Consider the following 27,270-nt stretch of genomic DNA (forward strand, 5'->3'; position numbering starts at 1 on the left):
TGACGTTTGGATCACTGGCGAGATGGCCTTTAAAAAACATAGTATACGTATGATTCCGCCTTGCCATTTGTATGGTCAATACACTGATTCTAAATCCACACAATACTGCGTTGTCCGCAAACAGCAACTGACCGTTATAGAATTACTGGTGCAATAAGGGATACATTTTTGGGCATCGACGCAAAATAACCTCTAAATTACAAATGAGATTAATGACAGCAATATATATAAATAAAGTTTTAGTTGATTATGTAACATCAATAATGAAAGCCAAACGATTAGATATGTTTTAAGGTGCACAAGAGTACTTCATTTATATAGTTTTTATCATACCATGAAACAAATTGATCATCTTTGGACCGCGTGCTTTGTCTGACGAAACAGGGTTAATGGGAGCGTTAAATAAAAAAGAAAGACCTCTAATTCATACGATCATCGAAATTATATCAAGCGCATGTGAAATTGTTTGTTCTCATATACTTGTATAAAAAGTTTTCATTTATCTTGAATAAGTTTTTGTTTATTATTAAAATAAAAATCGTATGGCTATAAGCTAGATACATAGTATTATTCAGTGAAAGACAACTCCTGGACACTGCTGGAGTCCCGACAATACTTAAGTATGAAAGCCTTGAATTTGCAATGGTTGCAAGGAAGAAAAAAAGGACGTTATAAATATATGGAAGCCCGTGCATATCAATTATCTTGAACCATTTTTCAAGTTGTTTGCAGAAATGCATTTTAGATACCACATCGGTTACCATTAACGATGCCATTTGAAAATAACTATAGTCTACTTTCAATAATATTTATTGAAGGAAAATAAACATCTTCATATATAACTTAAAGACTGCGATGTTTTCGGATTTTGTACAACCAAAAAGCTTGTTAAAAGTTGTTTTGAATTTGACAAAGAGAGAGAAAGAAAGAGATTTTAGAAGTATTTTTGAAATTGAATATTAGACAGAAACATTATTTCATTGCATAGACTAGCCAGGCGATCATCTATGTTGAATCAATGATAGATGGTACATGTTACTAACAGAAATATAAGATTTAAAAGAATTTCTTTATGAAAATATTTTCTCATAAAATAAGAAAACATCGATCAATTATGTTTTTGGCAAATGACTATTCGTGATAGCACTGTAAAGAAATAAATATCAACTAAAAGCTTGTTAAACAAATTTCTTGTTTTCGTTTGTTCTAGTAATTGTTTCCACTTTATAACTGTGATATGTACTCTTCCATTCCAAGGTGTGAATCAATCATCACAGCGAGGCCAGAGGAACTGCCGTGAGTGCCTAATTAAGTGCTTACTCAGTGTCAGTAGGGGATTTATTTGAATACTGTTGAATTTTAGTCGTATCGACAGGATGACACGAGCCAATCAGGAAGCTAATTGTCATCAACCGATCACATATATAAAAGGTGCTGACATTACGGTACTTTAAACGGACTGAATATAGAGATGGATAACGATTTTAAGGACATGGAAAGCCATAATTTACGGGATGCAGAGAAAAACGCAAGTTTAAATCGTAATACACCAAGACTCCTAAAGAAGACAAAAAGGGCAGCTGATATTCCTGTTACAAAATTTCATGATTTGTACAGACCAACAGGAGAAATCTTAGGAAATGGTACTATTGATTCAGTGCAGACATTTATAAATATTTCCAACAGCAAAGAATATGCTGTAAAGATCATTAAAAACAACACGATCCGATCCAGCAGCAAAGTCTTCAAAGAAATAGAAATATACAACTTATGTCAAGGTCAGGAGAACATCTTACAGCTTTATGAATACTTTGAAGAAGAAGGTCGATTTTATTTGGTCTTTGACAAGATGTTGGGAGGAACCTTGTTTGACAATATTGAGAGAAGGGGTCATCTGACTGAGACAGAAGCCAGTTTAATAGTGAAATGCATCACACGAGCCTTGGATTTCCTCCACAATAAAGGAATAGTCCACAGGGATCTAAAGCTAGAAAACATATTGTGTGAAAAGAAAGAAATATTCCCGATACGAATATGTGATTTTGACTTGGCAAGTGGTGTGCCTGTTGAAAGTCAGAAGGATATGTGTTCCACGCCAGATCTCCTGACGCCAGTCGGCACAGCAGATTATATGGCTCCTGAAGTTGTTAAAGTTTGGCTTGGTGAATCCTTATCCTATGACAAGAAATGTGATCTCTGGAGCCTGGGAATAATCATGTACATCATGCTGTGCGGTTACCATCCATTTTATGGCGACTGTGGAGGTGGTTGTGGGTGGAACAGTGATGTGATGTGTCGGGACTGCCAGGACATGCTTTTCAGCAGCATCAAAAATGATGTTTATGAGTTTCCAGAAAACGATTGGAGTGTAATCTCAGACAGTGCCAAAGACCTCATTCGTCACTTGCTGGTGCGAGATCCACGCAAGCGTTATTCTACCGAGCAGGTCTTGAACCACCCCTGGGTATCTTGCCCACCGGCTGCTACTTCTCTTGCTACACCAACAATGCTTTCTAGGAATAGCAGTACCAAGGATTTGGAGCCATTTGCTGAGACTGCTATTTCAATCAACCGCATGCTGCAGCAGCATCTAATTATTCACAAGCCGCCAAGTTATCCTTATAATGACGAAAATGAGGGAAATGAAAACGATGAAATCAATTTTGAAGAAATTGTAGTACCACCATTAAAATTGTCCCCATCTGCTTCCAGCTTGACAAAACATCAGTCAAGTTTGGTGCCCGGAACCAATGTTCGTTCAACAGAATTCGATAGTGGCTGTACACTGCCGGGCATCAGTCATTCACAGGACGAATAGTTATTTAGTGATATTTTCATCTGAATAACTTTTATTTTGAAAATAATTACAAACACGTGACTAACTTTGCTACATCAAGTTTACGATAAGGACTGATTATTCAAAATATGCTGCCTTTGATGAAAAGTTTAGGATTTGTTCTGATTTTCATCAATCCAGATTGTCTTGTTTCGAAGAGTACATTTTAAGAGTGGGTGGGTGGGATTATACAACCTAAAGAGTTTTCATCTCTTATAATGTAGATGAAACAAATTGTCCGGAGTATATATGTGCATATATCACTTTCGTTGAATTGTTGCTAAATTGTAATTGACTTTTATTCTGTAAAATGCTGATTGTTGTAATAAAATACGACTGAATTTTATATGATCGTTAATACCAATTCATGGTTCTGAATGTCTTTGAAAGGAGAGATTATTCAGTATTTGTGTTAATAATCAACGAGTGCTTTGATTTTATAATTGTGCTGTTATTCATGAATGAGGTTGGTGGAATGTAAAATGTTCTCTGATGCTTAAAATGACGTGTCAAAATAGTGATATTTTATATCTAAAGTGCCAGTATATCACCAGGTGTTAATATGTAAATCTTACTCAGTTTGATTTCTAATATTTCTTCATTAACTAAATTCATACTAGCATCTTGATTTTTTTTCTTCAGTGTATTTCGCAATTATATTTCATTCTCATTTATCGGACACTTGTAAGTTATAACAAATAGATATATTGGAGAATTGCATTTTTTTAATAAAAAGTCCCATTTCTATGAAATATTGTTTTCCTTTGTGAAATTAAATTTTGTATTAGATGTGATTTGTAATTTTCAATAATCTCTCTCTCTGTCTATCTATCTATCAGAAAAATTATATTAGAAGAAACGAAACAACTCAGCTATGTACACATGTACAAATTTCTACCCCAAATTTCAATTTTTAGTTTTAACATACCCAATAAATCGAAACTCATTTGATACTTGGGAAATATATGTAGCTACTAAATTTCTGACTCACGCTTAAACAGATTTGTTCCGTTTAATTGGTAGTGTTGTGGTTTGAGCTGTGAAATAAGGATTCGGAAAATGTCCCCAAGGCATACGTGCTTAAAACAACACTTGACACAAGCGGCGACATGGATTAAGTCTGACAATAGGATAATCTGAAATGTTTGCACGATTCAAATGAACTAACTGTTATGGCTAATTACATTGAATAAATAATTACATGTTTATTGGTGAGCCATTTACTAAATACCGTGCTTATGTGTTGATTATCTACTTGTGATTGATGCTATTCTTTTGTAGACATGATGAACAGAATATTGTTTACTTGTTCTTTTAAAAACTAAACTATCAGAGCTTTATTAAACAGACATGATATCGCTTTTGATGCTTTGAGGATGCAGACCGACAAAGAAGTTTTCTAAAACTCAGATTCACTCAAATGATTTTCGGCAGATAATTATCATTGCATACATATATTTAAGTATAGTTTGTCTTTCCACACAACAATGTTTGCATGCAGTGCTACGGGTGAGATATAGAAACCACCTGTAATTGGTAATTCTCACAAGCTCCGCTGCTTTAAGGACATTATACTTTTAATCAAGGGGTCTTGGGGAAAACTAACTGAAATTCACTTTTCTGGTCTTCCCTTAGAGATCCCAAACTGAGAGTTAAGGCTCAAAGTAGAACAAAAGTTTGGAGCAAAAGTTTTGAAGGAAAGGATGACCACCGTCTGGGGCTTTCCTTCAGTATTTACATGAGTTAGGCTGCTGTACATGTCGGAGGACGCCAGGAGGGTGCCTCTTTTTACATACATTATGGGATTTGGTATCAAATCATGGTATAGATGATGCCATCAGTTTCGTAACTGTAGCAGGTGTGGTACCACGGGCCTCCCACCAACGGATTGTCCATAACCGGTACAACAACAAGAAAACATGCCTCAAAACTCAGTAATGATTGATGAAATGGCCTATGATCGTCAGAGGGTTCCAGATCCTGGGGGAGAGATGGAACAGATCTCAGGAAACCCACCCCACTGAAATGCCGCAACATCGAACCAGGTCATACTGGGTATGCAGTGCGAAATTGAGGTTGGAAGCTCAAACGGTCCTAAAACTTCTCAATCCACGTCCACATAATGGACTAGTTATACAAATACGAGTGCACGTGAGAAGAAGGGGGCAAAGGGTAAAAAAGGAAAACAACAAAGCAAACGAAACACAAAAACCTACCACCCCATATTTATTTATGGAAGAACCAAGTTTCTAGCATAAAACAAATCCGCTCATCGAGTCTAAAATAATAGTGAACGAGAGTGAGGAGGTTGAGAGCCCTCAACACACAAATTTTCCACTGTCAATTTTACTATATGTTATTGCAATTGAAACATTATATAAGAATATTGAAAATAATAGCAATTAATTGGAAATTGGCGGGCAAATGACCCAGGAGCTCCCCCAAATTGAATCAAACAACAAGTGAAGGCTTTAGGAATATTTTATGGAAAGAATTTAGACGAACTTAATTACAACCAAATATTAAAGAAAGTTGAGGAACAGATAGAAATTTGGTCATAGGTTCTCTAAACCTAATGGAATTCTTACAAGCCTATAAGACCTACATTTATTGCCAAATTGATTATGTAACACAAAAATAGATTTGATAGAACCAATGATAAACATTCTTTTCTTTTCATGAAATCCTTATTTAATATGTACATGTTGAAATGTGCAAGTGACACAGATACTCCTATATGCACCCATATTAGACATATCCGCTCACCCGTACCCTCATATACACACACATACTTACACACACACACACACACTTACTGCTCATACATACGTTGTAAAACGCTTATACTAATTTTACATAATACGTAAGTTTCTAGCTAACGTATAGGCGAGGAATTTATAATAATAAATTATTTTACGTCTACTTATCAATTAACATAATAACTTTACATAGAATTTAAAACAAATGAAATTACTATTCAAGTTTTAAATTTAGAGATATAGTATTGATTGAAATACAAAGTGTATACAAAATTGTATAAGCGTGAAAGGTCATGTTAAAAGGATAGACAAGGTAAAGTACAGAAAAAGCTCGTGCGAAAAGAAGAGATAGTGTTAACACGTGCGGCTTGGGGTATTCTTGAATTAACGTGTTGACCGGTAAACGTGGGTTGAAACATGCAGGCAAAAAGACGGTGTACTAAAGAATCAGGAGATTAGAAAAGGATACATAATTGGATATATTTAAAGAAAAAGGTAAGTAGTGAGTATTATTCTAGACTTATGCCACTTACTATTTAACAAATTTAAAGAGAACATAATAACCCAGCTAGACACCATTTGTCAATAAAGTGAAGAAGGTTAAGTCTGGAAATGTCAGCTCTGATTCTACATTTTAGGCAAGAGAGAAAGAAGAATAGCAAGGTGTTACTGGTTACCACTTCTTTATGATAATATGCATGGATACATTTAATCCATATAGCATATTTGTATCCAGCGCATAATAAAAGCCACAAGTCCGCGATTTCAGGTTCCGGAAACAAGGCCCCATAGAAGAAACTTAGGATAAGACCAAATTTAAGGAATGTAAAAAGTACCGAAGGAGTTTCGAGAGTTTTTTTCAGCCATTTAATTATGAGCTGTTGTAAAGCGAGTATTAAATTGCATTCGAAAATTAAATGGTCAGTGATTTCAGTCCCACCGCAAAAAAAAGTGCATAACTTGAATTAGGGAATATTTTTAAAAAATATGTGTTTTACAGGTAAAATGTCGTGTATGATTTTAAAACACACATATCTAGTGATGGTGTATAGGAATTTATTTTGCAGGTGTTTTTTGTTGTTGAAATATTGGGGGAGTTTAAGTCATATAATTTGGTTATTTTGGGTTCAAGAAGGTGACTTTGTAGTTGTCGTTGATATAATATTTTTGTAGGGTCTTAACCAAAACTGAGACCAGGATTATTTTATGAATTGAGATTGAAATATAAATTATTCTGTTTATATGGATCCGTAGAATACGTTATATCCAACGGGATCTTCTTATATAAACCGCAAAATGAATTGGGACTGGGACTATGCTATTTGCATCACAAACACACAATATATATTTTAAGTAGAATAAGGCACAGTTGTTCGTTACGAAGAAAACTTAGGAGTATCCGCCATTGAATCAGGGTATGAATGTTCAATCCTGTAACAATATAATACAAGAAAAAGACACGAGTTCGCACCTATCGGTAGTTCCAACCATGCTAGTTTATCCTAATTGCGTCTGCTAATTTCCACCTTCAGCCAGTGGTAATCAAGAATAGTTCAATTTTCAAAACTGCTCGACACACTTCGTTCAGTATGAGACATCTTGGAGAAAATTCAATAATTGTTCGCCGATTTTGACGTTTGGACAACTAATGGCAGGCAGTGCCGTTTGCATTCGAATAGTCTTGGATTTCACCAGTGAACGAAAGGTAAGATCCGAACAACATCGAGTGCGCAGTTTTTCGGATCTTACCTTTCGGTCAATCGTGAAAAATGAACTCTTCTTGATTACGACTGGCTTACGTTGGAGATTAGCAGACGCTATTAGGATAAACTAACAGAGTCGGACCTACCGAGCGGTGGGGACTCGTGTCTTCCCTTGTGTTATATTGTTACAGGTTAGAAGCGTCATCCTTTGATTCATGGACGAATACTCCTAATTTTCACTGTAACGAACCCCTTTTAGAATAAGGCACTTTACAGATAATACCCAATATACCTGGGAGGCCGTATACATTTATTTGTACCGATACCTATGTAAGCACAATCGGAGACTAGTAATCGGAATCTATATTGGGATGGAATACGGAAGAGATGGGAAGCTATCTCGTCTGCTTTTAACAAAGCGTGATGTTTATTCACCTACATGACGTTTGGATCACTGGCGAGATGGCCTTTAAAAAACATAGTATACGTATGATTCCGCCTTGCCATTTGTATGGTCAATACACTGATTCTAAATCCACACAATACTGCGTTGTCCGCAAACAGCAACTGACCGTTATAGAATTACTGGTGCAATAAGGGATACATTTTTGGGCATCGACGCAAAATAACCTCTAAATTACAAATGAGATTAATGACAGCAATATATATAAATAAAGTTTTAGTTGATTATGTAACATCAATAATGAAAGCCAAACGATTAGATATGTTTTAAGGTGCACAAGAGTACTTCATTTATATAGTTTTTATCATACCATGAAACAAATTGATCATCTTTGGACCGCGTGCTTTGTCTGACGAAACAGGGTTAATGGGAGCGTTAAATAAAAAAGAAAGACCTCTAATTCATACGATCATCGAAATTATATCAAGCGCATGTGAAATTGTTTGTTCTCATATACTTGTATAAAAAGTTTTCATTTATCTTGAATAAGTTTTTGTTTATTATTAAAATAAAAATCGTATGGCTATAAGCTAGATACATAGTATTATTCAGTGAAAGACAACTCCTGGACACTGCTGGAGTCCCGACAATACTTAAGTATGAAAGCCTTGAATTTGCAATGGTTGCAAGGAAGAAAAAAAGGACGTTATAAATATATGGAAGCCCGTGCATATCAATTATCTTGAACCATTTTTCAAGTTGTTTGCAGAAATGCATTTTAGATACCACATCGGTTACCATTAACGATGCCATTTGAAAATAACTATAGTCTACTTTCAATAATATTTATTGAAGGAAAATAAACATCTTCATATATAACTTAAAGACTGCGATGTTTTCGGATTTTGTACAACCAAAAAGCTTGTTAAAAGTTGTTTTGAATTTGACAAAGAGAGAGAAAGAAAGAGATTTTAGAAGTATTTTTGAAATTGAATATTAGACAGAAACATTATTTCATTGCATAGACTAGCCAGGCGATCATCTATGTTGAATCAATGATAGATGGTACATGTTACTAACAGAAATATAAGATTTAAAAGAATTTCTTTATGAAAATATTTTCTCATAAAATAAGAAAACATCGATCAATTATGTTTTTGGCAAATGACTATTCGTGATAGCACTGTAAAGAAATAAATATCAACTAAAAGCTTGTTAAACAAATTTCTTGTTTTCGTTTGTTCTAGTAATTGTTTCCACTTTATAACTGTGATATGTACTCTTCCATTCCAAGGTGTGAATCAATCATCACAGCGAGGCCAGAGGAACTGCCGTGAGTGCCTAATTAAGTGCTTACTCAGTGTCAGTAGGGGATTTATTTGAATACTGTTGAATTTTAGTCGTATCGACAGGATGACACGAGCCAATCAGGAAGCTAATTGTCATCAACCGATCACATATATAAAAGGTGCTGACATTACGGTACTTTAAACGGACTGAATATAGAGATGGATAACGATTTTAAGGACATGGAAAGCCATAATTTACGGGATGCAGAGAAAAACGCAAGTTTAAATCGTAATACACCAAGACTCCTAAAGAAGACAAAAAGGGCAGCTGATATTCCTGTTACAAAATTTCATGATTTGTACAGACCAACAGGAGAAATCTTAGGAAATGGTACTATTGATTCAGTGCAGACATTTATAAATATTTCCAACAGCAAAGAATATGCTGTAAAGATCATTAAAAACAACACGATCCGATCCAGCAGCAAAGTCTTCAAAGAAATAGAAATATACAACTTATGTCAAGGTCAGGAGAACATCTTACAGCTTTATGAATACTTTGAAGAAGAAGGTCGATTTTATTTGGTCTTTGACAAGATGTTGGGAGGAACCTTGTTTGACAATATTGAGAGAAGGGGTCATCTGACTGAGACAGAAGCCAGTTTAATAGTGAAATGCATCACACGAGCCTTGGATTTCCTCCACAATAAAGGAATAGTCCACAGGGATCTAAAGCTAGAAAACATATTGTGTGAAAAGAAAGAAATATTCCCGATACGAATATGTGATTTTGACTTGGCAAGTGGTGTGCCTGTTGAAAGTCAGAAGGATATGTGTTCCACGCCAGATCTCCTGACGCCAGTCGGCACAGCAGATTATATGGCTCCTGAAGTTGTTAAAGTTTGGCTTGGTGAATCCTTATCCTATGACAAGAAATGTGATCTCTGGAGCCTGGGAATAATCATGTACATCATGCTGTGCGGTTACCATCCATTTTATGGCGACTGTGGAGGTGGTTGTGGGTGGAACAGTGATGTGATGTGTCGGGACTGCCAGGACATGCTTTTCAGCAGCATCAAAAATGATGTTTATGAGTTTCCAGAAAACGATTGGAGTGTAATCTCAGACAGTGCCAAAGACCTCATTCGTCACTTGCTGGTGCGAGATCCACGCAAGCGTTATTCTACCGAGCAGGTCTTGAACCACCCCTGGGTATCTTGCCCACCGGCTGCTACTTCTCTTGCTACACCAACAATGCTTTCTAGGAATAGCAGTACCAAGGATTTGGAGCCATTTGCTGAGACTGCTATTTCAATCAACCGCATGCTGCAGCAGCATCTAATTATTCACAAGCCGCCAAGTTATCCTTATAATGACGAAAATGAGGGAAATGAAAACGATGAAATCAATTTTGAAGAAATTGTAGTACCACCATTAAAATTGTCCCCATCTGCTTCCAGCTTGACAAAACATCAGTCAAGTTTGGTGCCCGGAACCAATGTTCGTTCAACAGAATTCGATAGTGGCTGTACACTGCCGGGCATCAGTCATTCACAGGACGAATAGTTATTTAGTGATATTTTCATCTGAATAACTTTTATTTTGAAAATAATTACAAACACGTGACTAACTTTGCTACATCAAGTTTACGATAAGGACTGATTATTCAAAATATGCTGCCTTTGATGAAAAGTTTAGGATTTGTTCTGATTTTCATCAATCCAGATTGTCTTGTTTCGAAGAGTACATTTTAAGAGTGGGTGGGTGGGATTATACAACCTAAAGAGTTTTCATCTCTTATAATGTAGATGAAACAAATTGTCCGGAGTATATATGTGCATATATCACTTTCGTTGAATTGTTGCTAAATTGTAATTGACTTTTATTCTGTAAAATGCTGATTGTTGTAATAAAATACGACTGAATTTTATATGATCGTTAATACCAATTCATGGTTCTGAATGTCTTTGAAAGGAGAGATTATTCAGTATTTGTGTTAATAATCAACGAGTGCTTTGATTTTATAATTGTGCTGTTATTCATGAATGAGGTTGGTGGAATGTAAAATGTTCTCTGATGCTTAAAATGACGTGTCAAAATAGTGATATTTTATATCTAAAGTGCCAGTATATCACCAGGTGTTAATATGTAAATCTTACTCAGTTTGATTTCTAATATTTCTTCATTAACTAAATTCATACTAGCATCTTGATTTTTTTCTTCAGTGTATTTCGCAATTATATTTCATTCTCATTTATCGGACACTTGTAAGTTATAACAAATAGATATATTGGAGAATTGCATTTTTTAATAAAAAGTCCCATTTCTATGAAATATTGTTTTCCTTTGTGAAATTAAATTTTGTATTAGATGTGATTTGTAATTTTCAATAATCTCTCTCTCTGTCTATCTATCTATCAGAAAAATTATATTAGAAGAAACGAAACAACTCAGCTATGTACACATGTACAAATTTCTACCCCAAATTTCAATTTTTAGTTTTAACATACCCAATAAATCGAAACTCATTTGATACTTGGGAAATATATGTAGCTACTAAATTTCTGACTCACGCTTAAACAGATTTGTTCCGTTTAATTGGTAGTGTTGTGGTTTGAGCTGTGAAATAAGGATTCGGAAAATGTCCCCAAGGCATACGTGCTTAAAACAACACTTGACACAAGCGGCGACATGGATTAAGTCTGACAATAGGATAATCTGAAATGTTTGCACGATTCAAAGGAACTAACTGTTATGGCTAATTACATTGAATAAATAATTACATGTTTATTGGTGAGCCATTTACTAAATACCGTGCTTATGTGTTGATTATCTACTTGTGATTGATGCTATTCTTTTGTAGACATGATGAACAGAATATTGTTTACTTGTTCTTTTAAAAACTAAACTATCAGAGCTTTATTAAACAGACATGATATCGCTTTTGATGCTTTGAGGATGCAGACCGACAAAGAAGTTTTCTAAAACTCAGATTCACTCAAATGATTTTCGGCAGATAATTATCATTGCATACATATATTTAAGTATAGTTTGTCTTTCCACACAACAATGTTTGCATGCAGTGCTACGGGTGAGATATAGAAACCACCTGTAATTGGTAATTCTCACAAGCTCCGCTGCTTTAAGGACATTATACTTTTAATCAAGGGGTCTTGGGGAAAACTAACTGAAATTCACTTTTCTGGTCTTCCCTTAGAGATCCCAAACTGAGAGTTAAGGCTCAAAGTAGAACAAAAGTTTGGAGCAAAAGTTTTGAAGGAAAGGATGACCACCGTCTGGGGCTTTCCTTCAGTATTTACATGAGTTAGGCTGCTGTACATGTCGGAGGACGCCAGGAGGGTGCCTCTTTTTACATACATTATGGGATTTGGTATCAAATCATGGTATAGATGATGCCATCAGTTTCGTAACTGTAGCAGGTGTGGTACCACGGGCCTCCCACCAACGGATTGTCCATAACCGGTACAACAACAAGAAAACATGCCTCAAAACTCAGTAATGATTGATGAAATGGCCTATGATCGTCAGAGGGTTCCAGATCCTGGGGGAGAGATGGAACAGATCTCAGGAAACCCACCCCACTGAAATGCCGCAACATCGAACCAGGTCATACTGGGTATGCAGTGCGAAATTGAGGTTGGAAGCTCAAACGGTCCTAAAACTTCTCAATCCACGTCCACATAATGGACTAGTTATACAAATACGAGTGCACGTGAGAAGAAGGGGGCAAAGGGTAAAAAAAGAAAACAACAAAGCAAACGAAACACAAAAACCTACCACCCCATATTTATTTATGGAAGAACCAAGTTTCTAGCATAAAACAAATCCGCTCATCGAGTCTAAAATAATAGTGAACGAGAGTGAGGAGGTTGAGAGCCCTCAACACACAAATTTTCCACTGTCAATTTTACTATATGTTATTGCAATTGAAACATTATATAAGAATATTGAAAATAATAGCAATTAATTGGAAATTGGCGGGCAAATGACCCAGGAGCTCCCCCAAATTGAATCAAACAACAAGTGAAGGCTTTAGGAATATTTTATGGAAAGAATTTAGACGAACTTAATTACAACCAAATATTAAAGAAAGTTGAGGAACAGATAGAAATTTGGTCATAGGTTCTCTAAACCTAATGGAATTCTTACAAGCCTATAAGACCTACATTTATTGCCAAATTGATTATGTAACACAAAAATAGATTTGATAGAACCAATGATAAACATTCTTTTCTTTTCATGAAATCCTTATTTAATATGTACATGTTGAAATGTGCAAGTGACACAGATACTCCTATATGCACCCATATTAGACATATCCGCTCACCCGTACCCTCATATACACACACATACTTACACACACACACACACACTTACTGCTCATACATACGTTGTAAAACGCTTATACTAATTTTACATAATACGTAAGTTTCTAGCTAACGTATAGGCGAGGAATTTATAATAATAAATTATTTTACGTCTACTTATCAATTAACATAATAACTTTACATAGAATTTAAAACAAATGAAATTACTATTCAAGTTTTAAATTTAGAGATATAGTATTGATTGAAATACAAAGTGTATACAAAATTGTATAAGCGTGAAAGGTCATGTTAAAAGGATAGACAAGGTAAAGTACAGAAAAAGCTCGTGCGAAAAGAAGAGATAGTGTTAACACGTGCGGCTTGGGGTATTCTTGAATTAACGTGTTGACCGGTAAACGTGGGTTGAAACATGCAGGCAAAAAGACGGTGTACTAAAGAATCAGGAGATTAGAAAAGGATACATAATTGGATATATTTAAAGAAAAAGGTAAGTAGTGAGTATTATTCTAGACTTATGCCACTTACTATTTAACAAATTTAAAGAGAACATAATAACCCAGCTAGACACCATTTGTCAATAAAGTGAAGAAGGTTAAGTCTGGAAATGTCAGCTCTGATTCTACATTTTAGGCAAGAGAGAAAGAAGAATAGCAAGGTGTTACTGGTTACCACTTCTTTATGATAATATGCATGGATACATTTAATCCATATAGCATATTTGTATCCAGCGCATAATAAAAGCCACAAGTCCGCGATTTCAGGTTCCGGAAACAAGGCCCCATAGAAGAAACTTAGGATAAGACCAAATTTAAGGAATGTAAAAAGTACCGAAGGAGTTTCGAGAGTTTTTTTCAGCCATTTAATTATGAGCTGTTGTAAAGCGAGTATTAAATTGCATTCGAAAATTAAATGGTCAGTGATTTCAGTCCCACCGCAAAAAAAAGTGCATAACTTGAATTAGGGAATATTTTTAAAAAATATGTGTTTTACAGGTAAAATGTCGTGTATGATTTTAAAACACACATATCTAGTGATGGTGTATAGGAATTTATTTTGCAGGTGTTTTTTGTTGTTGAAATATTGGGGGAGTTTAAGTCATATAATTTGGTTATTTTGGGTTCAAGAAGGTGACTTTGTAGTTGTCGTTGATATAATATTTTTGTAGGGTCTTAACCAAAACTGAGACCAGGATTATTTTATGAATTGAGATTGAAATATAAATTATTCTGTTTATATGGATCCGTAGAATACGTTATATCCAACGGGATCTTCTTATATAAACCGCAAAATGAATTGGGACTGGGACTATGCTATTTGCATAACAAACACACAATATATATTTTAAGTAGAATAAGGCACAGTTGTTCGTTACGAAGAAAACTTAGGAGTATCCGCCATTGAATCAGGGTATGAATGTTCAATCCTGTAACAATATAATACAAGAAAAAGACACGAGTTCGCACCTATCGGTAGTTCCAACCATGCTAGTTTATCCTAATTGCGTCTGCTAATTTCCACCTTCAGCCAGTGGTAATCAAGAATAGTTCAATTTTCAAAACTGCTCGACACACTTCGTTCAGTATGAGACATCTTGGAGAAAATTCAATAATTGTTCGCCGATTTTGACGTTTGGACAACTAATGGCAGGCAGTGCCGTTTGCATTCGAATAGTCTTGGATTTCACCAGTGAACGAAAGGTAAGATCCGAACAACATCGAGTGCGCAGTTTTTCGGATCTTACCTTTCGGTCAATCGTGAAAAATGAACTCTTCTTGATTACGACTGGCTTACGTTGGAGATTAGCAGACGCTATTAGGATAAACTAACAGAGTCGGACCTACCGAGCGGTGGGGACTCGTGTCTTCCCTTGTGTTATATTGTTACAGGTTAGAAGCGTCATCCTTTGATTCATGGACGAATACTCCTAATTTTCACTGTAACGAACCCCTTTTAGAATAAGGCACTTTACAGATAATACCCAATATACCTGGGAGGCCGTATACATTTATTTGTACCGATACCTATGTAAGCACAATCGGAGACTAGTAATCGGAATCTATATTGGGATGGAATACGGAAGAGATGGGAAGCTATCTCGTCTGCTTTTAACAAAGCGTGATGTTTATTCACCTACATGACGTTTGGATCACTGGCGAGATGGCCTTTAAAAAACATAGTATACGTATGATTCCGCCTTGCCATTTGTATGGTCAATACACTGATTCTAAATCCACACAATACTGCGTTGTCCGCAAACAGCAACTGACCGTTATAGAATTACTGGTGCAATAAGGGATACATTTTTGGGCATCGACGCAAAATAACCTCTAAATTACAAATGAGATTAATGACAGCAATATATATAAATAAAGTTTTAGTTGATTATGTAACATCAATAATGAAAGCCAAACGATTAGATATGTTTTAAGGTGCACAAGAGTACTTCATTTATATAGTTTTTATCATACCATGAAACAAATTGATCATCTTTGGACCGCGTGCTTTGTCTGACGAAACAGGGTTAATGGGAGCGTTAAATAAAAAAGAAAGACCTCTAATTCATACGATCATCGAAATTATATCAAGCGCATGTGAAATTGTTTGTTCTCATATACTTGTATAAAAAGTTTTCATTTATCTTGAATAAGTTTTTGTTTATTATTAAAATAAAAATCGTATGGCTATAAGCTAGATACATAGTATTATTCAGTGAAAGACAACTCCTGGACACTGCTGGAGTCCCGACAATACTTAAGTATGAAAGCCTTGAATTTGCAATGGTTGCAAGGAAGAAAAAAAGGACGTTATAAATATATGGAAGCCCGTGCATATCAATTATCTTGAACCATTTTTCAAGTTGTTTGCAGAAATGCATTTTAGATACCACATCGGTTACCATTAACGATGCCATTTGAAAATAACTATAGTCTACTTTCAATAATATTTATTGAAGGAAAATAAACATCTTCATATATAACTTAAAGACTGCGATGTTTTCGGATTTTGTACAACCAAAAAGCTTGTTAAAAGTTGTTTTGAATTTGACAAAGAGAGAGAAAGAAAGAGATTTTAGAAGTATTTTTGAAATTGAATATTAGACAGAAACATTATTTCATTGCATAGACTAGCCAGGCGATCATCTATGTTGAATCAATGATAGATGGTACATGTTACTAACAGAAATATAAGATTTAAAAGAATTTCTTTATGAAAATATTTTCTCATAAAATAAGAAAACATCGATCAATTATGTTTTTGGCAAATGACTATTCGTGATAGCACTGTAAAGAAATAAATATCAACTAAAAGCTTGTTAAACAAATTTCTTGTTTTCGTTTGTTCTAGTAATTGTTTCCACTTTATAACTGTGATATGTACTCTTCCATTCCAAGGTGTGAATCAATCATCACAGCGAGGCCAGAGGAACTTCCGTGAGTGCCTAATTAAGTGCTTACTCAGTGTCAGTAGGGGATTTATTTGAATACTGTTGAATTTTAGTCGTATCGACAGGATGACACGAGCCAATCAGGAAGCTAATTGTCATCAACCGATCACATATATAAAAGGTGCTGACATTACGGTACTTTAAACGGACTGAATATAGAGATGGATAACGATTTTAAGGACATGGAAAGCCATAATTTACGGGATGCAGAGAAAAACGCAAGTTTAAATCGTAATACACCAAGACTCCTAAAGAAGACAAAAAGGGCAGCTGATATTCCTGTTACAAAATTTCATGATTTGTACAGACCAACAGGAGAAATCTTAGGAAATGGTACTATTGATTCAGTGCAGACATTTATAAATATTTCCAACAGCAAAGAATATGCTGTAAAGATCATTAAAAACAACACGATCCGATCCAGCAGCAAAGTCTTCAAAGAAATAGAAATATACAACTTATGTCAAGGTCAGGAGAACATCTTACAGCTTTATGAATACTTTGAAGAAGAAGGTCGATTTTATTTGGTCTTTGACAAGATGTTGGGAGGAACCTTGTTTGACAATATTGAGAGAAGGGGTCATCTGACTGAGACAGAAGCCAGTTTAATAGTGAAATGCATCACACGAGCCTTGGATTTCCTCCACAATAAAGGAATAGTCCACAGGGATCTAAAGCTAGAAGACATATTGTGTGAAAAGAAAGAAATATTCCCGATACGAATATGTGATTTTGACTTGGCAAGTGGTGTGCCTGTTGAAAGTCAGAAGGATATGTGTTCCACGCCAGATCTCCTGACGCCAGTCGGCACAGCAGATTATATGGCTCCTGAAGTTGTTAAAGTTTGGCTTGGTGAATCCTTATCCTATGACAAGAAATGTGATCTCTGGAGCCTGGGAATAATCATGTACATCATGCTGTGCGGTTACCATCCATTTTATGGCGACTGTGGAGGTGGTTGTGGGTGGAACAGTGATGTGATGTGTCGGGACTGCCAGGACATGCTTTTCAGCAGCATCAAAAATGATGTTTATGAGTTTCCAGAAAACGATTGGAGTGTAATCTCAGACAGTGCCAAAGACCTCATTCGTCACTTGCTGGTGCGAGATCCACGCAAGCGTTATTCTACCGAGCAGGTCTTGAACCACCCCTGGGTATCTTGCCCACCGGCTGCTACTTCTCTTGCTACACCAACAATGCTTTCTAGGAATAGCAGTACCAAGGATTTGGAGCCATTTGCTGAGACTGCTATTTCAATCAACCGCATGCTGCAGCAGCATCTAATTATTCACAAGCCGCCAAGTTATCCTTATAATGACGAAAATGAGGGAAATGAAAACGATGAAATCAATTTTGAAGAAATTGTAGTACCACCATTAAAATTGTCCCCATCTGCTTCCAGCTTGACAAAACATCAGTCAAGTTTGGTGCCCGGAACCAATGTTCGTTCAACAGAATTCGATAGTGGCTGTACACTGCCGGGCATCAGTCATTCACAGGACGAATAGTTATTTAGTGATATTTTCATCTGAATAACTTTTATTTTGAAAATAATTACAAACACGTGACTAACTTTGCTACATCAAGTTTACGATAAGGACTGATTATTCAAAATATGCTGCCTTTGATGAAAAGTTTAGGATTTGTTCTGATTTTCATCAATCCAGATTGTCTTGTTTCGAAGAGTACATTTTAAGAGTGGGTGGGTGGGATTATACAACCTAAAGAGTTTTCATCTCTTATAATGTAGATGAAACAAATTGTCCGGAGTATATATGTGCATATATCACTTTCGTTGAATTGTTGCTAAATTGTAATTGACTTTTATTCTGTAAAATGCTGATTGTTGTAATAAAATACGACTGAATTTTATATGATCGTTAATACCAATTCATGGTTCTGAATGTCTTTGAAAGGAGAGATTATTCAGTATTTGTGTTAATAATCAACGAGTGCTTTGATTTTATAATTGTGCTGTTATTCATGAATGAGGTTGGTGGAATGTAAAATGTTCTCTGATGCTTAAAATGACGTGTCAAAATAGTGATATTTTATATCTAAAGTGCCAGTATATCACCAGGTGTTAATATGTAAATCTTACTCAGTTTGATTTCTAATATTTCTTCATTAACTAAATTCATACTAGCATCTTGATTTTTTTCTTCAGTGTATTTCGCAATTATATTTCATTCTCATTTATCGGACACTTGTAAGTTATAACAAATAGATATATTGGAGAATTGCATTTTTTAATAAAAAGTCCCATTTCTATGAAATATTGTTTTCCTTTGTGAAATTAAATTTTGTATTAGATGTGATTTGTAATTTTCAATAATCTCTCTCTCTGTCTATCTATCTATCAGAAAAATTATATTAGAAGAAACGAAACAACTCAGCTATGTACACATGTACAAATTTCTACCCCAAATTTCAATTTTTAGTTTTAACATACCCAATAAATCGAAACTCATTTGATACTTGGGAAATATATGTAGCTACTAAATTTCTGACTCACGCTTAAACAGATTTGTTCCGTTTAATTGGTAGTGTTGTGGTTTGAGCTGTGAAATAAGGATTCGGAAAATGTCCCCAAGGCATACGTGCTTAAAACAACACTTGACACAAGCGGCGACATGGATTAAGTCTGACAATAGGATAATCTGAAATGTTTGCACGATTCAAAGGAACTAACTGTTATGGCTAATTACATTGAATAAATAATTACATGTTTATTGGTGAGCCATTTACTAAATACCGTGCTTATGTGCTGATTATCTACTTGTGATTGATGCTATTCTTTTGTAGACATGATGAACAGAATATTGTTTACTTGTTCTTTTAAAAACTAAACTATCAGAGCTTTATTAAACAGACATGATATCGCTTTTGATGCTTTGAGGATGCAGACCGACAAAGAAGTTTTCTAAAAATCAGATTCACTCAAATGATTTTCGGCAGATAATTATCATTGCATACATATATTTAAGTATAGTTTGTCTTTCCACACAACAATGTTTGCATGCAGTGCTACGGGTGAGATATAGAAACCACCTGTAATTGGTAATTCTCACAAGCTCCGCTGCTTTAAGGACATTATACTTTTAATCAAGGGGTCTTGGGGAAAACTAACTGAAATTCACTTTTCTGGTCTTCCCTTAGAGATCCCAAACTGAGAGTTAAGGCTCAAAGTAGAACAAAAGTTTGGAGCAAAAGTTTTGAAGGAAAGGATGACCACCGTCTGGGGCTTTCCTTCAGTATTTACATGAGTTAGGCTGCTGTACATGTCGGAGGACGCCAGGAGGGTGCCTCTTTTTACATACATTATGGGATTTGGTATCAAATCATGGTATAGATGATGCCATCAGTTTCGTAACTGTAGCAGGTGTGGTACCACGGGCCTCCCACCAACGGATTGTCCATAACCGGTACAACAACAAGAAAACATGCCTCAAAACTCAGTAATGATTGATGAAATGGCCTATGATCGTCAGAGGGTTCCAGATCCTGGGGGAGAGATGGAACAGATCTCAGGAAACCCACCCCACTGAAATGCCGCAACATCGAACCAGGTCATACTGGGTATGCAGTGCGAAATTGAGGTTGGAAGCTCAAACGGTCCTAAAACTTCTCAATCCACGTCCACATAATGGACTAGTTATACAAATACGAGTGCACGTGAGAAGAAGGGGGCAAAGGGTAAAAAAGGAAAACAACAAAGCAAACGAAACACAAAAACCTACCACCCCATATTTATTTATGGAAGAACCAAGTTTCTAGCATAAAACAAATCCGCTCATCGAGTCTAAAATAATAGTGAACGAGAGTGAGGAGGTTGAGAGCCCTCAACACACAAATTTTCCACTGTCAATTTTACTATATGTTATTGCAATTGAAACATTATATAAGAATATTGAAAATAATAGCAATTAATTGGAAATTGGCGGGCAAATGACCCAGGAGCTCCCCCAAATTGAATCAAACAACAAGTGAAGGCTTTAGGAATATTTTATGGAAAGAATTTAGACGAACTTAATTACAACCAAATATTAAAGAAAGTTGAGGAACAGATAGAAATTTGGTCATAGGTTCTCTAAACCTAATGGAATTCTTACAAGCCTATAAGACCTACATTTATTGCCAAATTGATTATGTAACACAAAAATAGATTTGATAGAACCAATGATAAACATTCTTTTCTTTTCATGAAATCCTTATTTAATATGTACATGTTGAAATGTGCAAGTGACACAGATACTCCTATATGCACCCATATTAGACATATCCGCTCACCCGTACCCTCATATACACACACATACTTACACACACACACACACACTTACTGCTCATACATACGTTGTAAAACGCTTATACTAATTTTACATAATACGTAAGTTTCTAGCTAACGTATAGGCGAGGAATTTATAATAATAAATTATTTTACGTCTACTTATCAATTAACATAATAACTTTACATAGAATTTAAAACAAATGAAATTACTATTCAAGTTTTAAATTTAGAGATATAGTATTGATTGAAATACAAAGTGTATACAAAATTGTATAAGCGTGAAAGGTCATGTTAAAAGGATAGACAAGGTAAAGTACAGAAAAAGCTCGTGCGAAAAGAAGAGATAGTGTTAACACGTGCGGCTTGGGGTATTCTTGAATTAACGTGTTGACCGGTAAACGTGGGTTGAAACATGCAGGCAAAAAGACGGTGTACTAAAGAATCAGGAGATTAGAAAAGGATACATAATTGGATATATTTAAAGAAAAAGGTAAGTAGTGAGTATTATTCTAGACTTATGCCACTTACTATTTAACAAATTTAAAGAGAACATAATAACCCAGCTAGACACCATTTGTCAATAAAGTGAAGAAGGTTAAGTCTGGAAATGTCAGCTCTGATTCTACATTTTAGGCAAGAGAGAAAGAAGAATAGCAAGGTGTTACTGGTTACCACTTCTTTATGATAATATGCATGGATACATTTAATCCATATAGCATATTTGTATCCAGCGCATAATAAAAGCCACAAGTCCGCGATTTCAGGTTCCGGAAACAAGGCCCCATAGAAGAAACTTAGGATAAGACCAAATTTAAGGAATGTAAAAAGTACCGAAGGAGTTTCGAGAGTTTTTTTCAGCCATTTAATTATGAGCTGTTGTAAAGCGAGTATTAAATTGCATTCGAAAATTAAATGGTCAGTGATTTCAGTCCCATCGCAAAAAAAAGTGCATAACTTGAATTAGGGAATATTTTTAAAAAATATGTGTTTTACAGGTAAAATGTCGTGTATGATTTTAAAACACACATATCTAGTGATGGTGTATAGGAATTTATTTTGCAGGTGTTTTTTGTTGTTGAAATATTGGGGGAGTTTAAGTCATATAATTTGGTTATTTTGGGTTCAAGAAGGTGACTTTGTAGTTGTCGTTGATATAATATTTTTGTAGGGTCTTAACCAAAACTGAGACCAGGATTATTTTATGAATTGAGATTGAAATATAAATTATTCTGTTTATATGGATCCGTAGAATACGTTATATCCAACGGGATCTTCTTATATAAACCGCAAAATGAATTGGGACTGGGACTATGCTATTTGCATCACAAACACACAATATATATTTTAAGTAGAATAAGGCACAGTTGTTCGTTACGAAGAAAACTTAGGAGTATCCGCCATTGAATCAGGGTATGAATGTTCAATCCTGTAACAATATAATACAAGAAAAAGACACGAGTTCGCACCTATCGGTAGTTCCAACCATGCTAGTTTATCCTAATTGCGTCTGCTAATTTCCACCTTCAGCCAGTGGTAATCAAGAATAGTTCAATTTTCAAAACTGCTCGACACACTTCGTTCAGTATGAGACATCTTGGAGAAAATTCAATAATTGTTCGCCGATTTTGACGTTTGGACAACTAATGGCAGGCAGTGCCGTTTGCATTCGAATAGTCTTGGATTTCACCAGTGAACGAAAGGTAAGATCCGAACAACATCGAGTGCGCAGTTTTTCGGATCTTACCTTTCGGTCAATCGTGAAAAATGAACTCTTCTTGATTACGACTGGCTTACGTTGGAGATTAGCAGACGCTATTAGGATAAACTAACAGAGTCGGACCTACCGAGCGGTGGGGACTCGTGTCTTCCCTTGTGTTATATTGTTACAGGTTAGAAGCGTCATCCTTTGATTCATGGACGAATACTCCTAATTTTCACTGTAACGAACCCCTTTTAGAATAAGGCACTTTACAGATAATACCCAATATACCTGGGAGGCCGTATACATTTATTTGTACCGATACCTATGTAAGCACAATCGGAGACTAGTAATCGGAATCTATATTGGGATGGAATACGGAAGAGATGGGAAGCTATCTCGTCTGCTTTTAACAAAGCGTGATGTTTATTCACCTACATGACGTTTGGATCACTGGCGAGATGGCCTTTAAAAAACATAGTATACGTATGATTCCGCCTTGCCATTTGTATGGTCAATACACTGATTCTAAATCCACACAATACTGCGTTGTCCGCAAACAGCAACTGACCGTTATAGAATTACTGGTGCAATAAGGGATACATTTTTGGGCATCGACGCAAAATAACCTCTAAATTACAAATGAGATTAATGACAGCAATATATATAAATAAAGTTTTAGTTGATTATGTAACATCAATAATGAAAGCCAAACGATTAGATATGTTTTAAGGTGCACAAGAGTACTTCATTTATATAGTTTTTATCATACCATGAAACAAATTGATCATCTTTGGACCGCGTGCTTTGTCTGACGAAACAGGGTTAATGGGAGCGTTAAATAAAAAAGAAAGACCTCTAATTCATACGATCATCGAAATTATATCAAGCGCATGTGAAATTGTTTGTTCTCATATACTTGTATAAAAAGTTTTCATTTATCTTGAATAAGTTTTTGTTTATTATTAAAATAAAAATCGTATGGCTATAAGCTAGATACATAGTATTATTCAGTGAAAGACAACTCCTGGACACTGCTGGAGTCCCGACAATACTTAAGTATGAAAGCCTTGAATTTGCAATGGTTGCAAGGAAGAAAAAAAGGACGTTATAAATATATGGAAGCCCGTGCATATCAATTATCTTGAACCATTTTTCAAGTTGTTTGCAGAAATGCATTTTAGATACCACATCGGTTACCATTAACGATGCCATTTGAAAATAACTATAGTCTACTTTCAATAATATTTATTGAAGGAAAATAAACATCTTCATATATAACTTAAAGACTGCGATGTTTTCGGATTTTGTACAACCAAAAAGCTTGTTAAAAGTTGTTTTGAATTTGACAAAGAGAGAGAAAGAAAGAGATTTTAGAAGTATTTTTGAAATTGAATATTAGACAGAAACATTATTTCATTGCATAGACTAGCCAGGCGATCATCTATGTTGAATCAATGATAGATGGTACATGTTACTAACAGAAATATAAGATTTAAAAGAATTTCTTTATGAAAATATTTTCTCATAAAATAAGAAAACATCGATCAATTATGTTTTTGGCAAATGACTATTCGTGATAGCACTGTAAAGAAATAAATATCAACTAAAAGCTTGTTAAACAAATTTCTTGTTTTCGTTTGTTCTAGTAATTGTTTCCACTTTATAACTGTGATATGTACTCTTCCATTCCAAGGTGTGAATCAATCATCACAGCGAGGCCAGAGGAACTGCCGTGAGTGCCTAATTAAGTGCTTACTCAGTGTCAGTAGGGGATTTATTTGAATACTGTTGAATTTTAGTCGTATCGACAGGATGACACGAGCCAATCAGGAAGCTAATTGTCATCAACCGATCACATATATAAAAGGTGCTGACATTACGGTACTTTAAACGGACTGAATATAGAGATGGATAACGATTTTAAGGACATGGAAAGCCATAATTTACGGGATGCAGAGAAAAACGCAAGTTTAAATCGTAATACACCAAGACTCCTAAAGAAGACAAAAAGGGCAGCTGATATTCCTGTTACAAAATTTCATGATTTGTACAGACCAACAGGAGAAATCTTAGGAAATGGTACTATTGATTCAGTGCAGACATTTATAAATATTTCCAACAGCAAAGAATATGCTGTAAAGATCATTAAAAACAACACGATCCGATCCAGCAGCAAAGTCTTCAAAGAAATAGAAATATACAACTTATGTCAAGGTCAGGAGAACATCTTACAGCTTTATGAATACTTTGAAGAAGAAGGTCGATTTTATTTGGTCTTTGACAAGATGTTGGGAGGAACCTTGTTTGACAATATTGAGAGAAGGGGTCATCTGACTGAGACAGAAGCCAGTTTAATAGTGAAATGCATCACACGAGCCTTGGATTTCCTCCACAATAAAGGAATAGTCCACAGGGATCTAAAGCTAGAAAACATATTGTGTGAAAAGAAAGAAATATTCCCGATACGAATATGTGATTTTGACTTGGCAAGTGGTGTGCCTGTTGAAAGTCAGAAGGATATGTGTTCCACGCCAGATCTCCTGACGCCAGTCGGCACAGCAGATTATATGGCTCCTGAAGTTGTTAAAGTTTGGCTTGGTGAATCCTTATCCTATGACAAGAAATGTGATCTCTGGAGCCTGGGAATAATCATGTACATCATGCTGTGCGGTTACCATCCATTTTATGGCGACTGTGGAGGTGGTTGTGGGTGGAACAGTGATGTGATGTGTCGGGACTGCCAGGACATGCTTTTCAGCAGCATCAAAAATGATGTTTATGAGTTTCCAGAAAACGATTGGAGTGTAATCTCAGACAGTGCCAAAGACCTCATTCGTCACTTGCTGGTGCGAGATCCACGCAAGCGTTATTCTACCGAGCAGGTCTTGAACCACCCCTGGGTATCTTGCCCACCGGCTGCTACTTCTCTTGCTACACCAACAATGCTTTCTAGGAATAGCAGTACCAAGGATTTGGAGCCATTTGCTGAGACTGCTATTTCAATCAACCGCATGCTGCAGCAGCATCTAATTATTCACAAGCCGCCAAGTTATCCTTATAATGACGAAAATGAGGGAAATGAAAACGATGAAATCAATTTTGAAGAAATTGTAGTACCACCATTAAAATTGTCCCCATCTGCTTCCAGCTTGACAAAACATCAGTCAAGTTTGGTGCCCGGAACCAATGTTCGTTCAACAGAATTCGATAGTGGCTGTACACTGCCGGGCATCAGTCATTCACAGGACGAATAGTTATTTAGTGATATTTTCATCTGAATAACTTTTATTTTGAAAATAATTACAAACACGTGACTAACTTTGCTACATCAAGTTTACGATAAGGACTGATTATTCAAAATATGCTGCCTTTGATGAAAAGTTTAGGATTTGTTCTGATTTTCATCAATCCAGATTGTCTTGTTTCGAAGAGTACATTTTAAGAGTGGGTGGGTGGGATTATACAACCTAAAGAGTTTTCATCTCTTATAATGTAGATGAAACAAATTGTCCGGAGTATATATGTGCATATATCACTTTCGTTGAATTGTTGCTAAATTGTAATTGACTTTTATTCTGTAAAATGCTGATTGTTGTAATAAAATACGACTGAATTTTATATGATCGTTAATACCAATTCATGGTTCTGAATGTCTTTGAAAGGAGAGATTATTCAGTATTTGTGTTAATAATCAACGAGTGCTTTGATTTTATAATTGTGCTGTTATTCATGAATGAGGTTGGTGGAATGTAAAATGTTCTCTGATGCTTAAAATGACGTGTCAAAATAGTGATATTTTATATCTAAAGTGCCAGTATATCACCAGGTGTTAATATGTAAATCTTACTCAGTTTGATTTCTAATATTTCTTCATTAACTAAATTCATACTAGCATCTTGATTTTTTTTCTTCAGTGTATTTCGCAATTATATTTCATTCTCATTTATCGGACACTTGTAAGTTATAACAAATAGATATATTGGAGAATTGCATTTTTTTAATAAAAAGTCCCATTTCTATGAAATATTGTTTTCCTTTGTGAAATTAAATTTTGTATTAGATGTGATTTGTAATTTTCAATAATCTCTCTCTCTGTCTATCTATCTATCAGAAAAATTATATTAGAAGAAACGAAACAACTCAGCTATGTACACATGTACAAATTTCTACCCCAAATTTCAATTTTTAGTTTTAACATACCCAATAAATCGAAACTCATTTGATACTTGGGAAATATATGTAGCTACTAAATTTCTGACTCACGCTTAAACAGATTTGTTCCGTTTAATTGGTAGTGTTGTGGTTTGAGCTGTGAAATAAGGATTCGGAAAATGTCCCCAAGGCATACGTGCTTAAAACAACACTTGACACAAGCGGCGACATGGATTAAGTCTGACAATAGGATAATCTGAAATGTTTGCACGATTCAAATGAACTAACTGTTATGGCTAATTACATTGAATAAATAATTACATGTTTATTGGTGAGCCATTTAC

The 27,270-nt window shown here is 35.3% G+C and overlaps 4 pseudogenes; all 4 read left to right on the forward strand.

The window, feature by feature from the left end:
• Positions 1–1,471: 1,471 nt before the first annotated feature.
• Positions 1,472–2,818, forward strand: LOC149804212 (MAP kinase-interacting serine/threonine-protein kinase 1 pseudogene; annotated as a pseudogene).
• A 6,391-nt stretch (positions 2,819–9,209) lies between these two features.
• On the forward strand, positions 9,210–10,556 carry LOC149804213 (MAP kinase-interacting serine/threonine-protein kinase 1 pseudogene; annotated as a pseudogene).
• A 6,767-nt stretch (positions 10,557–17,323) lies between these two features.
• Positions 17,324–18,292, forward strand: LOC149804214 (MAP kinase-interacting serine/threonine-protein kinase 1 pseudogene; annotated as a pseudogene).
• A 6,389-nt stretch (positions 18,293–24,681) lies between these two features.
• On the forward strand, positions 24,682–26,028 carry LOC149804215 (MAP kinase-interacting serine/threonine-protein kinase 1 pseudogene; annotated as a pseudogene).
• The last annotated feature ends 1,242 nt before the right edge of the window (positions 26,029–27,270 follow it).

Source organism: Sinohyriopsis cumingii, chromosome 2 (genome assembly GCF_028554795.1).
Source record: "Sinohyriopsis cumingii isolate HCF-2022 chromosome 2, ASM2855479v2, whole genome shotgun sequence".
NCBI classification, from domain to species: domain Eukaryota; kingdom Metazoa; phylum Mollusca; class Bivalvia; order Unionida; family Unionidae; genus Sinohyriopsis; species Sinohyriopsis cumingii.